The following is a 13,096-nucleotide window of genomic DNA, read 5'->3' as shown; positions in this document are numbered from 1 at the left end:
AAGAACATAATGAATCATGGAAATTCAGAGGAATTGTGGCATAAAGAATTTTGTTTAAGCCTGCAATAAATACTATGCCAATTGCTGCCTTCCATTTTTCTGTTTTCTAGCCTCACCAGGAGAATAAACAATAGATCTTGCTTTTAAAGATGTGAACTTTTCCACTAAGCTCATGCACTTTCACAAAGAGGATCTCATTTGATCCTTACCACAACCATGTGACATTAGCAGAACAAGTGGTATTAGCACTCATTTTATATAAGTACCAAGGTACAGAGAAGGTAAAACTGGCTTGCCTAAGGTCTTGGGGCAGCTAGGGGGTGCAGTGGATAGAGATCCAGGCCTGGAGTCAATAAGACTAATCTTCCTGAGTTCAAATTTGGCCTCAGACACTTACAAGCTGTATGACCCTGAACAAGTCACTTAACCCCATTTGCCTCAGTTTCCTCATCTGTAAAATGAGCTGGAGAAGAAAATGGCAAACCACCCCCATATCTTTGTTAAGAAAACCCCCCAAATGGGGTCATGGAGAGTTGGGCATGACTGAAACAACTCAACAATAACAACAATAAAAATGTTTGCAAAGAGCTTAACATATGTTTTCTGCTTTATAGGCTTCTTTTTTAAACATTTGAGCTGCATGACAATCCTATGACATAGGACCTACACTGCAACTATTATTATTTTCATTTTTACAACTGAGGGTCAGAGAAGTCAAGTGACTTGTCTTTGGTCACATTAGTAGCAGAAGCAGGATCTGAAACCAGCTCTTCCTGATTCCAAGTCTAGAACCCTATTCACTATGCCATGTTACCCCTCCCCCCTTTCTTCCCCTCCCTTGAGGTCCCTATGTCCAATGTATCCCATGATTATTTCTGAGTCTTATTAGCATCTTATTGTGACAGGGGTTTCTGCTTCTCTGTGCTCCACAGCCACAGGCTATAACTGGACAGCCTTTTTGAAAATGTCTATTGGTCACAAAGGGGGCTGGATGAAAAAAAAAATTAACAGATCCCATAGAAATCCAGCACTTCAACTGGGTGGGTGAGGAGGTGGTGGGGGGCGGGGGAGGGCTTGTAAATGAAATGACTAGGAGTCGGGGGGGGGGGGAGGGGGGGAGGTTGACAACAAGAATACAAATAATTTCCTTTCTGGTTGTGTTGAGGCTGAAGAATTATCTTATTGGGCAATTTGGATATTGTCTCTCTTTGCTCTTCTAGGAGAGACAAAATCAGCTGGAAAGCAAAGCCCCTTTTCCTGCTGAGATAAAATGAGCCTTATAAGCCACCAGCTGAATGAGCATCTGTGGTTCTCAGTTTGGTCACATATCCTGGGGTCACATAGAAAGCCACCTTTGTTGAATAACACGGACAAGGCCTGTGAAGGCATTCAAAGATAGCTCAGAATTTTCCAAGGTCATGGGCAGTCTCCGAGGAGAAAGAAAACTAGTAAAAAGAAGCTACAGACACTGTAGGCAGAGGGAGTTAATCAATTGCAATTTTACATTTGCCTTTTTTTTTTTGGTGAGGCAATTGGGGTTAAGTGACTTGCCCAGGGTCACATATCTAATAAGCGTCCAGTGGTCATGTCTTTTGTTATGTCCATGCTAGTATGGAGACAACTGAGGCTCAGTAGTACTTCAAGGATCATTATGGAAACTCCATCCTCTCTACCCCCTCCACTAAAAAAAAAAAGAATGGTTGGAAGCTCTTATTATCAATCAGTTAATAAGCATTTATCAGGCACCTAGTCTGTACCAGGAAGGCACCGGCACAAAGAACCTTACCACATCCTTGAAGGGAACCACACTGAACATTTGACAGAGTAGTTTTAGCAGGTTTCCCTACTGCCTAAAATGCCACCATTACTAATTTCTTCTCAAAGGGTCAGATATTTAGAGATGAAAGGGATCTCTGGTCATTTAATGCAGCCCACTCTTTTTACAGTTGAGACAAAAGAGGCAGAAGGAGGAGAAGAAACTTACCTCACACCAGCCAGGTAAAAACTTTTTCATTCATTCATTTAAAAATAACGACAACCTCATTGTATGTTAATATAAATATTTCTTATGAAAAATACTACATTTTAAAAAATTTAGTGAGAAGAGTGGTGGTGTTTTTATATATCCTTGCAAATCTCTTTAATATCTAACTTAATAGAAGACAGCTAGATTCTCAGAGACAGGATTTGAACCCAAGCAATGCTTTTTCCATTGTACCTTTTTTTTTCGGGGGGGGAGGTGTCTTCAAGAATCCTTTATTAGCATGTTAAGTGTCATTTTTAGGAGCCACAGTTTAAACTGTTATCAGTTAATTCTCTAGCTTTTAGGGAATAGAACGCAGGGTGGGTTTCTGAGATGGGTTAGGAAGCAAGAGCTAAAGAAAAGGAAGTCGAACATGAGACATAAACGTTGCCAACATCACATCACAACTTTTCCTAGGACCAATTCTCTATACAGTGTTCTATCGATGAGGACTGCCTTTATCTACCAGATAGCTAATGCCCACTTTTCTCCACCAAGCCATCACTAGCCAGTAGAACTCTTAGGATTTAAGATTTTTCCTTCCTGGATTGGCTGATTTGGAAACCAAATTGATTGAATGGACCAGATATTTTGAAAGCATGTGGACACAGCTGGAATTGAAAGCTTCAAGTACTGTGGATTGGTAGTAGGAGAATTGGTCTTGAGCTTAAACATCTGAGTTTGGATCCCAATTCTGGCACTGACTTGGTTGTATGGCCTAAAGCAAATCACTTCATTTTTAGGCTTCAGTTTCTTTATATGAAAAGGAGGGGATTGGGCTAGATGCAAGGGTCTCTCAAACTTCTTGGTCTTGGGACTCTTTTGCTTTAAAAAAAGTTATTGAAGATTTCTAAAAAGCTTTTGTTTATGTGGGCCATATCTATTGATATTTACCATGTTAGAAATGAAAACAGATAAATTTTAAAAAATCCATTTAACTTATTAATAATTTATTATCAACCACTAACTAGTATAAATCATTAACAAATTATAATTGACATTAAATGATCAATGAATAATTATTTGTTATTTATTAATAAAATTTATTTATTTAATAATATTTTGAAATTTATTCATTCAAGAGGCAGCTGGCTCTGGAGTCAAGAGGACCCGAGTTCAAATGTGGCCTCAGCCATGCTCTACTTGTGTAACCCTGGGCAAGACACTTAACCCTGATTGCCTTCCCCCCTTTTCCCACCCCCAGAAATAAGAAAGAAAAAAAAATTCATTCATTCATTTAAAAATAACGACAACCTCATTGTATGTTAATATAAATATTTCTTATGAAAAATACTACATTTTAAAAAATTTAGTGAGAAGAGTGGTGTTTTTATATATCCTTGCAAATCTCTTTAATATCTAACTTAATAGAAGACAGCTAGATTCTCATATCTACTTCTGCATTCAGTCTCTTGTGCTAGGGTTCATCTTTGGTTGAGGTATATGAAGTATTTTCTGTTTATATTAGGTATATTTTGGTTGAGGTACATATCTGGCCTCACATAGGTATATAGTTGGAAAAGGGAAGAATATTTTAATGGGCAAAATAATGTCTTAGTATTATTTGAAAAATCATTTTGACTTTGCTGACCCCTTGAAAGGGTCTTAGAAATCCCCAGGGATCCATAGAACACACTTTGAGAACCATTAGTCTAGATTGTCTTGAAAGTCCCTTCCAACTTTCAGGCCCTTTTATCTCTAACATTCTATAGTTTTGTGATTTTATCACTTGATTTCTTATTACTGTTGTCCAGTCATATTTGACTCTTTGTGACCCTATTTGAGGTTTTTTTGGCAAAGATACTAGAATGGTTTTCCATTTCCTTCTCCAGCTAATTTTACAATTGAGGAAACTGAAGCAAACAGAATAAACTGATTTTCCCCGAGTCGTCCAGCTACATTTGAATCCATGAAGATTATCTTTCCTGAGTTCAGGCCCAGTGCTCTATCAGCTATCCCACCTAGCTGATTTTCTTGAAGGCCTAGCAATTGTCGAGTTGAAATGAATGAAAATGTACAAGCTTCAGGTCTCTAGATTTTAGCTTCTTGAGCTTGAGTAGAGTTTGACTTTTGTCTGGTGGATGTCTATTCCCCTTTTGGATATTGCACATTATACTGGCGGAGTTTGGAAAAGGACACATTTTCACAAGTCTTAAAAATAAACCAATAGTAGGATGTAATTGAAAGCCATGAACGAAAATAGAGTTCTGAAAAGCAGCCTAAGATGACTATTATCAAGGTGATACATAGTCTTCTTGAGCAATAGTTTAAGTGCAGGATTTCAGCTCTCCTAGGAAATATCCCTATTGAAAGGAGCAATTTTAGATCTGGAAGAGACCTTAGAGGTTATAGAATCAGATTTATTTTTGGATTTTACATATATATATATGCATATATGCATATATAGTTGGAATATTTATAAATAACATTTACAGGTTATTAAGTTCAAAACCCTCATGTTACAGATGAAGAAATGGAGGCCAATGGGAATTGGGTGACTAGCTGTCAATGGCCAGAGTCAAGATCCCAAATTGGGCCCACCTCCTCCATTTTATTTACTTAAAATATCAAAAGATAACAGGTGACTGCTGCCCAGATATTATAAATTGACTATCTCACTTTATAGTGGTGCTATGCTTATGTTGTTCACACTTTGTCAAGCCACACCACACTCATGCAGCAACTTTGCAGAATATCTAATTTATCTCATTGAATTGACAGGGGAGCATGTCCAGAAAGGGGAAAAAACTTGGCCTGGGGTTACACAGCAACTTGGTAGCAGAGCTGAGAGAAAAATGTAGGTCTCCTGACTCCTGACCCCTAGTTGAATATTCTTTCCCCTTACAAACCACTTGTTATTGTTGTTCAGTCATTTTTAGCTGTCTTCCGCTCTATAAAAAACTCATTTGGGGTTTTCTTGGGAGAGATACTGGACTGGTTTGTCATTTCCTTCTTCAGCTCATTTTATAGATGAAGAAACTGAGGCAAACTGGGTTAAATGACTTGCCCAGGTACCACACAGCTAGGACTGTCTGAGGTAAGATTTAAACTCAGGATAAATCTTTCAGGCCTAGCACTATATCTGCTGCTTCTGAAACAAACAAATTTTAGTGTTACTATCAAAAGTGTTGATATAACCATAAAAACAACGAGTCTGTTGTTATTTTTAATAACCACAAAACAATGTCAATGGAAATATGAATGCACTTGTTTATTTTTATCACATCATCCTTTGATACTTGGATGTATCCATGAATTAATCAGCTGCCTCTATTGACCTCCACTGTTGCAGACCACAGTCCCTCCATGTCTTCTCACTCTGTGTGAGGCTTATGAATGTCTTTGCAAAGAAGACCTCCCCAGAGCACCATAGGTATTCCTCTGGTTCCTTTACTAAACTGGGGGAAGCAATGAAGCACTCGAGCTAAGCGTTGTCCCTCACATTTTCTTCAAAGCTGGTTCCATTCTAACCTAGAAACATAACTTTGGCTTTTCTGGCTTCTTTCGGATCCCAGCTAAAATCCAACCTTTTATGAGACGTCTTTCCCAATCTCTTTTAATTCTAGTGCCTTCCCTCTGTTAATTATTTTTGTAGAAAGCTTGTTTGTACATTGTTGGTGAGTTGTCTCTGTCCTTAGACTGTATCTTGCCTTTCTTTGTATCCCAAGGGCTTATCACATGTGCCTGGCATACAATAAGCACTTAATTACTGCTTATTAACTGATCGATTGGGCTATGGTTGGATAGGAGCCTCAGAGGTCATTTCATATATTCCATTATCTATGGAAGGCTTTGTCCCATAAACATCTATTCACACAAATCTCTGGGGCAAGATTCCATAACCTTACTGGGAAACCATGAAGATACTAGTCTTATGTCTATCTCATAATCCTTTGGCTACAAGTTCCTTTTGTCTTGTCCTAGTCTCAGTCAAGATGAAATGCAAGCTGACACTATCCTCCCAAAAACAGACCTTCCTTAATTCAAGCCATGATTCTGTATTGGGTATCCTGTTATTCAAGTGAAAGGGACTTAAGCAGATGTAAATGGAATTCCACACCAAATTTTCTCAATAGTCAGAGTATTACTTCTCTGATTGGCAATGTGACAGTGGAAAGAACACAGACTTTTGAGTCAGAGTCCTGGGTTCAAATTGATGAAGTTACTCCCTAGGAGGCCTCAATTTCCTCACATGTAAAATGAAGGGGTTGGACTAGATGTCTTCCAAGGTCCTTTCCAGCTCTAGACCTACAGACTAATGATGTATATGTATGTGCTTTCATTTAATAGTCTTGAAGAACCAAAAACAGGCATGATGCTGGACTTGGGAAGAAGCTTATTATGGTCCATGCTTACTTTCTGAAAGAATCATGCATGACAATTAAGATACAAGAGGAAAGCAAATATCAAAGAAAGATGACAATTCCCCAACTGATGGTGGTTCCAAATATGGATAATTCTATCCCATCCCCAAATTATTATTGACCATCTTCTATACACAAAAGATGAGGTGTGTGTAGATAAGACACTGGTAAACTCTAAGAAGGGTAGGCAGAATAGAACGGGCATTCGAATACCCAAAGAGAATCACTGAAACTTGAGCTGACATCTATATAATGCTTAAAGGGAATTGCCGTAATAATAAGTGACATCAATATAGTAACCTTAAGACAAGTATTTCACTATCGGCTTAAAACATAGGTATTCTTGGGGCAGCTAGGTGGTACAGTGGATAGAGCACTGGCCCTGGAGTCAGGAGTACCTGAGTTCAAATCCAGCCTCAGACATTTAACGCTTACTAGCTGTGTGACCCTGGGCAAGTCACTTAACCCCAATTGCCTCACTAAAAACAAAACAAACAAAAAAAACCCCATAGGTATTCTTAGCCCTATTTTACAGATGAGAGAACCGAACCTCAGAGAGATTAAATAACTTGCTTAGGGTCACACAGCTGGTGTTGGATGCTAAATCCAGGTCTTCCTAATTCAAGGATTTATTTTCTGCTAGGGGGGGGGGAGGGCAGCTAGGTGGTACAGTAGATAAAGCACCAGCCCTGGATTCAGGAGGACTTGAGTTCAAATCTAACTTCCGACACTTGACACTTACTAGCTGTGTGACCCTGGACAAGTCACTTAACTCTCATTGTCCCGTAACCCCCTCCAAAACAAAACAAAAAACCCAAAACCAATCAATATCCTGCTATGCCACATTTATCATGATATCTCTTGGTATGCCTTTTACCATGATACACAGTTAGTACACATTTCTATTGCACAGGTTCAGATTGGGCTATGTTGGGTACTAATAGCTATGCAAATTCAGCTTTAGCAGTCACCCTCATTATTCTCTACAGGTTAATAACCAAAAATCAAATAGTAAATCTTTTAATTAGGACAGAATAGCAAAGTAAGAAGGGAAAAGAGAAAATCCACATACCCTTACCATACCCAAAGACATATAATTTCTCATGGATTTCCATATCCCTAGTGGAAGAGACAATTCATAGTTTGGGGTAGGTGGTATCTCAGCTGGACCATCTCTCCCAGTTCCATCTCCCACCAACTGTCTGTATCCAGTGCTGCTCTGCTCTGCCTCCACACCTGCCATTCCTTTCCATCTCCAAAGCTTTCACTTGCTTCTTCTGTTGGAATGCTTCCTTGATGAGCTACTGCTGACAGCTATTTCTGGGCTTCTCCTTCCTTGATGAATTGCCACCATCTGCTGGAGTTGCCTTTCACTGGTTGGGCTTCATCTTTCTCAAAAGGAGTATTGCTATTTTTATGAGACTGAAATTGCCGAAGGCTAATCAACATATTTCAGCTCTTTTGTTAGTCAGACCCACAGCCACACCTAGGCAGAAAAGAACCCTTTGGGTTAAACTTTCTTTTTTGCCTCAGGGAAGCTTAAGGTTATTTATACATATTCATATAGATATATTTTTTCTAAGAGCTTTTACATTTGTTTTCTCATTTGTTCCTAACAATAATTCTTCCAGGAAGAAGGTGGTTATTCTTTTCCCTATATTACAGAGAGGGGAACTAGAGAAATGAAAGAACTTGCTCAGAGTCATACATCTAGTAAGTGCTAGAGCCAAGTCTAGAACCTAAGTCCTTATAAGTTTCCTAGTCCAGTGATCTTGCAACAACCATTAGATGGTGAGCTCCTTGAGAGAAAGGGCTATTTTTTTTGCTTTTCTTTGTATTTCTGGGGCTAGCACATAGCAGGTGCTTAATAAATGCTAGTTGATTGACTAACTACCCATGCTGCTTTGTCATTTTTCATGAAAGCAGGCCACAAAGCAATATTTCCAGTAGTGACAGGCCATTAAACTCTCTCTTGTCTCTCCGCCATAAAAGGATGTGTTCCAAGTCAAAGTTATTTTACAGTTTCCTGGAAAAATATCAGGTTTTTCTCCTTAGGCGAATCTGACCCTGCTGATGTGATTGGTTCTTGAGCCCTGGCACCTAATCTTACTCTGGAAATGCCCTTTATTTGAAGACTTTGCATACACAGAACCAAAACAACTCATAACAAAGTTTAAAAAAATTCAATCAAACCTTTTTAGTGGTGTTCTACAGGCAGGAAAGTCAGCTGTTTGATCTCAATGTTTTTCCCCCCCCAAAAAAGGCAAGTACTTCATGCCCTCAGCTACCAAAATAATTTACTTTGGCTCCCCTGAGTCACTTTGATTGGGTGCCACAGAAAGAGTTTTGGATTTAGCAGTAGGAGAGACATGCCTTTGAATCCCTACTTTTTGCTTATAAAATGGGCATGGGGATGAGGATTGGACTTGTGATTTCATTGGTTGTAGGAATTCCCAGGTGAGGAAATTCTCTTTACCATTGCTGATTGGCATCCTCTCTGCAACTTATATTCTTGGAGATTTGTCTGGAACATAGAGAAGTTAAAGGCTCACACATGTAAAAAATTAATTATTTATAACTATAACTAACCTGGAAAAATTATATATAATTGGATTTATGAAAAATTATGATTATATGAAAAATGATAAGTTTAGAAAAATTATCATTGGGCCGTAAGTCCCTTCGTGGTCGCCATTCAAATGTTAGAATATTTTTGAACTGACTAGCCTAATTTTGGGGGCTAAAGCTGACTGGAGGACTAAACTGGGGACTGTTGACCATTTGGCTATCTGACTTCGTTAATTTAATGTGGGCCGTTGATAAAGTTCCACCACATTGCTCCCAAACTGATAGACTAAAGATTAAGAAGCCTCTAACTAAATAATCAAAGCAGAGTTTATTTATGAGATACTATTTCAAATTAGGAAGACAGGGAAATAAAGTGTACAACCTGACTGCTTTCCTGTGGTCTCTTTCCACTGCGTCTCTTTCGTCTCTCTTTCGCACCTGCTGCTCTTTGAACTTTTTGAATACAATAAGGGCCTTAGCCGCCTCCGGCCTCAGGGCACGTTACACTTTCCCTGGTTTGTATTAAGGCCTGTAACCTTGTCAGACCCAGCTCTCCTTTTCTGAACTGAACTCTCCTCTGTCTGTGTCCGGGCTCCCTTCTAGTCAGCCTCTCTCCTAGTCCTTCCTCGAGTCTCCTTCCTCTAGTCCGTCTCCTTCCTAGCTCTAGTCAGCCGTTCTCTCCTTAATCTTGTCTCTCTATCTAGTCTGTCCCCCGTAGTCAGCTTCCTCCTCTAGTCAGCCGACCTCGGCAGCCCCCCTGCTCCTTTTTTTAAGTCAGTCTCCCAGGTCTATATTTACCTTTTCTTCTCTCCACTCAAATCTCGGGGCTTCCTTCGCCCCCACAGACCAAGCTAATCTGCCAGCCAGAGCTGCGGCTGGGGGGGGGGGGGGTGCGCTCCAAGTTTCACGTGCCTCAGCACAGGCTATCCGGGATCCGCTCAGGTCAGAGGGAGCTGGGGGCTTTTTTCCCCTCCCCCCCCCAGCTGTCTGACCTGGCTTCTTGTATAGCCCATGGGGCTTTTTCACTCAGCTGAAGCTGAGGAGGAGCGGGGAGACCCTGAGGGCCTAAGGTTTTCTAATCTCAGCCTAAAGGTAGGGTCCCCAAATCAAAATAAATTTCCACACACAAATCCAGGTCTCCCTTGTCCATCCTAACACCAATACTTTATCCATCATGACACACTGCTTCCCTCAATGGGGATAATACTTGTAGTATCTTCCTCACCGAGCTGTAGTGAGGAAAATGCTTTGTCAACTTAAAGGGTTATGGAAATTCGAGATATCATTTCCTCCTTTCCACTTCTCCCCCCTCTTTTTTTTTTTTTTTTTTGCTCATTGGGCAAACCCTCCCTCCTTAAACAACTTTCAATCTCCCTGCCAGCTGCTTCACACAAACATAATTGTCCTTGCAGGTTGCTTCCCTGTTTCCAATCTCCCTTGAAATAATTGGGTTATTGCACTAAAAGTGTTTCTGGCAATGAGAGACTTGAAAGCTAATAGAGATATGTAATACAAAAGACTGAGCATTCCCTTAGGAAATTATTGTGGAATATCGTTGAAGGAGAAAGATATTAAAACTAGGATAATGCTAAATGAGATTGAAAAGGAAACACTCTAATTGGTGAGGAGTAGAAAGAAAGATTGAAGAGATTTCTTTACTTCTTTATACCTCTTCTATTAAAGGGATATTTCTGACTTGGAATAGGGCTCCCACTTAGCTTGTGATTGAAGAGGCAGAGGCAATGGGAAAATTTCAAAACTCAGAATGAGCACAAATACTGATTTTTGATGGCAAATTCCAAGCAGAGGCAGTTTTGGTTTTGAAAAGGAAAACCAGCATGAAATGTTTCCATTCAGGGCATGAAACAAACCGACCAAGCCTAATTTGGCTGCAAACAAACTTTAGCCTTATCTCACACCATTCCCAGACAAGTACCTTCAATTTGCTGACCAAATGGCTATCCCCAGTGAACTTTCCCATGCCTTCTCAACTTTGTTTACACAATTGCCTTTGCTTATGCCTGACAATTGCTTCCATCCATCTCCACCTTTTGAAATCCTTCTTATTCAAGAAGAGATGCCACCTTCATGAAGCACTAATTCTAACATTCCACCAAAAAAAAATTGTAAAGGATCCCCCTTTCCTTCTATCTTTCCTAATACTTTGTCATTCCTTAATATATTTATTGTTTTAAAATTTTTATTATAGTTAAATGTGGATATATCATGTCCCCAAGTAGGTTGTAAATTTAATGAGCAGAACTATGTTTAATTTACATAAAACATAGCCCAGTCCCCCATACCTTGAGCTTGCATGTACTGGGTTCAATGGAGTAGGGGAACCTTAAAATCATAAGTCTTTGGCTATTTTTGCTCCTACCCAAGGGTATGCTGTTAAATGTTTAAAAACCAGCTCTCTAAAAGAAAAATGGACTTGTGACACACTTTTTTGGGGGGATAAGAAAACAGTTGGGGTTAAGTGACTCATCCAGGGTCATGCAGCTAGCAAGTGTCAGAGGGCAGATTTGAATTCAGGTCGTCCAGACTCCAGGGCTGGTGCTCTAACCACCACACCACCTAGCTGCCCCATCTCATGTCATGTTTTAAAGTTTAATTTGCATTAGTGACACTTTCTCCATCACTTTCTCAAGTCTAGATACTCAACAAAACAATAAATCAAAGCCATGATTTATAGCATTTTCCAAGGCATAAATACACTGAAAATTAACAACTGGTTCTCTTGGGCCCATTTGAGCTAATTCTCACTCCTGCCTAAATCTTTCTCTAGGAACATCAAACCAAATATAACTCACATCTCAGACTCGACAGACGTGGATGAGAGTCCTCAGGTCCTGAACTCAAGATAACTATATAATAGCCAACAGATAGCCTTAATTTTATCCCATAGAAAATACATTTAAGGACCTACAGCAGTCTATAAACAATCAATTACTTCTGCCTTTCTAGTAATTACCTACTTCCTCCCATGGCCTGATATAATCTCCTAGACAAGGGCTTCTTAAACTTTTTCCACTTGTGACCCCTTTTCACCCAAGAAATGTTTATGTGACCCTGGGTATATAGGTATATAAAATAGATATACAGTTAGTGTTGCCACATTTTTTTTTAATTAAAATTTTTTTTTTTGCAAGGCAATGGGGGTTAAGTGACTTGCCCAGGGTCACACAGCTAGTAAGTGTCAAATGTCTGAGGCCGGATCCGAACCCATGTACTCCTGAATCCAGGGCCGGTGCTTTAACCACTGCGCCATCTAGCTGCCCCATGTTGCCACATTTTTTACAACCCCCACATTCAGTTGTGTGATCCCATATGGGGTCATGACCCACAGTGGAAGAAGCTTTGCTCCAGATCTATCATGGCCATCTTGTGGCTTGGACTCTCTTTTCCAAAGGGAAATGAACTTGGGATTGCTAGGAAGTCAACCCTTAAAATCTGGTCATTCCTACTTTTGCCACAAGCTTACATTCTGTCCCCCAACCCTATGGCGCTACTCTTTGGGCTTGCATTCAAGAAAAACAAACTTGGGATTCCTAGAGAAGTAGCTCCCTTTCCATTGGACTGTTATGAATGATTCACAATAGGAGCAGAGGGTAAAGTCCAGTTCTTTTACTCTTCCTTCTCTTAATTCAGTCCCTTGATATCCTTCCAGCTTCAGGTACTTCAAATACCTGCTCCTCTTCTGCCCAAAGACTGGGCATGCATGCCAAACTCTTCAATAACTTAACTCTGGCCAGGAAATTTCCAGGCCTGCTAGCAAGGGTTCACATCCTAATGGGGAGAAACAACACAAAACTAACTATGCATGTACAATATACATACTGTGAAAATGGAAATTAACATCAGAGGGAAGGAACTGGGAAAAGCCTCCTGCAGAAAGTAAGATTTGACTAGCATCTTGAAAGAAGCTAGGGGAGCCTAGTTGGAGGTGGGGTGGACATGGTGGGGGGGGACAGCCAGTGCTAATAGATGCAGATGGAAGGTGGAAGTGTCACATATGAGAAAATGCAAGTAGGCCAGATTTCAGGGGGATTATAAAGTGTATAGAATGCAGTGTAACAAGACTGGAAAGGTAGGAATGAGCGAATTTATGAAGGATTTTAAATGCTAAGCAGAGGATTTT

This window comes from Dromiciops gliroides, chromosome 2 (assembly GCF_019393635.1).
Source record: "Dromiciops gliroides isolate mDroGli1 chromosome 2, mDroGli1.pri, whole genome shotgun sequence".
Classification (NCBI taxonomy): domain Eukaryota; kingdom Metazoa; phylum Chordata; class Mammalia; order Microbiotheria; family Microbiotheriidae; genus Dromiciops; species Dromiciops gliroides.
This window is presented reverse-complemented; position numbering follows the sequence as displayed.